Genomic DNA, 3,058 nt, shown 5'->3' on the forward strand with positions numbered 1-3,058 from the left:
TAAGCCACTTTCAATTATTATATCAAGTAAATGTATCATGCGCAAATAAAAGCATAGTGAATATCATGATTCTTAAAAATTGTCATCAACATCTCAACAGACTATTACTACTCATTATCATCATGGTGTTAATATGTATTTTTTAACGGCTTCGAAGATGTTCAACTCTCTATGGCAACTAACAATATATATAATATAGACGTAACACGCATCGACCATAATTTCCTGAGTGTCACTCAAAGTTAGCTGACTAATGAGAACGTGCTACTTAATTAGTCAGAAATACGCGCATGTCCCACAAACACGCAAGTTACGTACGTTTAAGCTGGATTATGAGGTACCATAAGCACAAAATATCCAAAGTAAAATATCGGATTAGTCGTTTTGGTTTTAAATGGTGTTGTGGGTTACTGCAGTTGATTATTTAGCTTACGCGGAGCAATTATTATAGACCCGACAAATTAAGTCAACACTGATAAGCATATCAACTGTGGCGCTGTGGCTTAGTTGGTTAAAGCGCCTGTCTAGTAAACAGGAGATCCCCGGTTCAAATCCGGGCAGTGCCTACTGATTCCTTTTTTGTTTATATGTTGTGGCTCTATAATTTTTCTGGTGGGGGTAGAGGGTTTTATTATTGTTTACTGTATTTAAGTTTTCTTTTTGAATGTGATTTCTTTTTGTAATAATCCCTCAAATCCAAAGTGCCATTAAAATTTACTCACCAATGAAATCTTGTTATTTTATAGCCAGGGGTACGCATATGTCCCATGAACACGCTAGTTTACGCACGTCTACGCTGCGCTAGGTCCCATACCGTACCGTATAGAAAGTACACAAGGGCAGGTCTTAGTTGCAAAGTCCATTATATCATGGCAACATTATCAAATTAAATCGATAACCCCATTATTGATACGAAGTGCTATTGTACTGTGTCTGTACAAATGATTTTTGGACGATATGCTTGTAATGTTTCAAATTAATCGGGGCTTTAATGATATCACTGTAGGTACCGTAGTGGTTTATAATACAATTGCAAAACTAAAACTATGATAACACTGTCGCCATAGAAAAGTCAAGTTAGCCGTTTCAAAATGATGAAGTGGTTTATTTGTGTAAAGAGTCTGCCTACAGAGATCACTGGTTCAATCTGACCATTTTTTTTTCAGTTAGGCCTATAATTCATATTATGCTTACCACTACTTCACTCACAATTTAATTCGCTTTTAAACTTGATATATAAACCCATATATTTAAAGTGTTGTTATTTATACACACCGCAACGTATCGTCTGTTCATAGATTACCAACAGACTTTTTATTTGCAACGTGGAGCAATTATCGATCCGTTTAATGGTTAAATGAAGCCAATAACCCTAAATTGGAATAGTGAAGCCATTGTATGTAAGCGGCGCTGTGGCTTAGCTGGTTAAAGCGCCTGTCTAGTAAACAGGAGATCCCCGGTTCAAATCCGGGCAGTGCCTATTTTTTAATTAATTTATTAAGTGTTTTTTATTTTTTTAAAGTAATGATACAACATTTTTGTTCTTTTTAAATTTATTGATTTTTTTTAATTTTAGATTTCTTTTTAAATATAAATTATTCTGTAACAATTCAACAAATTTGATTGTGAAAATAGTAATACTGTACTGCACAGCTATATGTACAAACCGACATCATCCTTATAATTTGCAATAATAATTATCGATCCGGTTAATAAAGCTAACAAACCTAAATTGGGATAAAGAAGCCGTAAGTAAGCGGCGCTGTGGCTTAGTTGGTTAAAGCGCCTGTCTAGTAAACAGGAGATCCCCGGTTCAAATCCGGGCAGTGCCTATTTTCTTATTGATTTATTTATTAGTTAGTTTTTTATTTTTTTAAAGTAATAAAACATTTTTATATTGTTTTTTTTATTTTTTATTTATTGGCTAATTTTCTTTTAGATTGTTGTCAACAAACAATTAGTAATACTGTACTCCCCAGCTATATGGTACAAACCGACATCATCCTTATAACTATCATCCCATCATTATCCTCATCAACAACAACAACAACAATATTTTCTTCTAGTTTTGCCAAGATTTCATTTCTTCAACTGCCTAAACTTGAGATGATGCAGCCATTTACAATGTGCCTTAGTTAGTTAAAGCGTCGTTCTAGTAAAAGATGAGATTCCAGGTTCAAATGCGGGCAGTGCCTATTGTATATTTTTTATTTAGATTCAATCTGTAAAACTCAAAAAAACTTATGGTTAGGGTGATCAATATTTCGTATGCTATAGTATCATCATCGACATCGCGGCTTCTTCTTCAGAATAGCGCGGCGCTGTGACTTAGTTTGTTCTAGTTTGTTCAGCTATGGCGCGCCTAAATCTCTAACTTTGTAGCCATTAGCCATTAGGTTTCAATTGATTAAACAGCAAAGTGCAATAATTTCAACAGAGCTTGGAAATAGTCATACACTCTTATGAAAGTAGTCTTAAGGGTGCATTCACACCGAATTTTATAGGGACGTTGGTTTTCAGCGCTTCAGAAACGCGGTCATAATTTCGGTTCGGATCTGTAAATGCAGCTTGATATTATTTTATAGGCCAAGTACACAAATTCCCTTACTGTTTCTTTTGAAGACAAACCACGGTCTCTTACAAGGTCTTCTGTTTTCCACGGCATTATAGTGTTAGTCCTACAATGTTGCATAACATTCCATTTGTGTCCGATGTGTTCCCGTCTGTCGTGTTACAGTGTTCCTGTTGGCGGGGTGGCAGATTATATGTTCCTGTCGTCGGCTAGTAGTATCTGCAAGATGTGTTGCTTTCGTTCTCTACTACAATGTTCCCTGCTTTTCAATACACTTTTTTTTAACGGTATCCAATATGTTCCAGTTTTCTGATGCTACCGTTGAGTTGCTAAAATGTTGCCTTCTTTGGCGATACTCGGCGTGTTTCCTGTCGCCAGTGTTGTCTTTCTGTAATATCCGATGTTGTCTGTAGATGGATTGAATGAATGTTGTCACTTATCACAATATCCAATGTTTGCTTGTAGTCTGCCTCTGTTACAATGTTG

At 35.7% G+C, this 3,058-nt stretch overlaps 3 non-coding genes across 3 annotated transcripts; all 3 read left to right on the forward strand.

Annotated features, from left to right (window-relative positions):
* Positions 1 to 492: 492 nt before the first annotated feature.
* Trnat-agu lies at positions 493 to 566 on the forward strand. The gene has a single exon. It is a non-coding gene; the product is annotated as a tRNA-Thr (tRNA).
* An 840-nt stretch (positions 567 to 1,406) lies between these two features.
* On the forward strand, positions 1,407 to 1,480 carry Trnat-agu. The gene has a single exon. It is a non-coding gene; the product is annotated as a tRNA-Thr (tRNA).
* Positions 1,481 to 1,758: 278 nt separating this feature from the next.
* Trnat-agu lies at positions 1,759 to 1,832 on the forward strand. The gene has a single exon. It is a non-coding gene; the product is annotated as a tRNA-Thr (tRNA).
* Positions 1,833 to 3,058: the final 1,226 nt, after the last annotated feature.

Source organism: Anneissia japonica, unplaced genomic scaffold, assembly GCF_011630105.1.
Source record: "Anneissia japonica isolate Jap-2015-1 unplaced genomic scaffold, ASM1163010v1 scaffold287994_len634616_cov204, whole genome shotgun sequence".
Lineage (NCBI taxonomy): Eukaryota > Metazoa > Echinodermata > Crinoidea > Comatulida > Comatulidae > Anneissia > Anneissia japonica.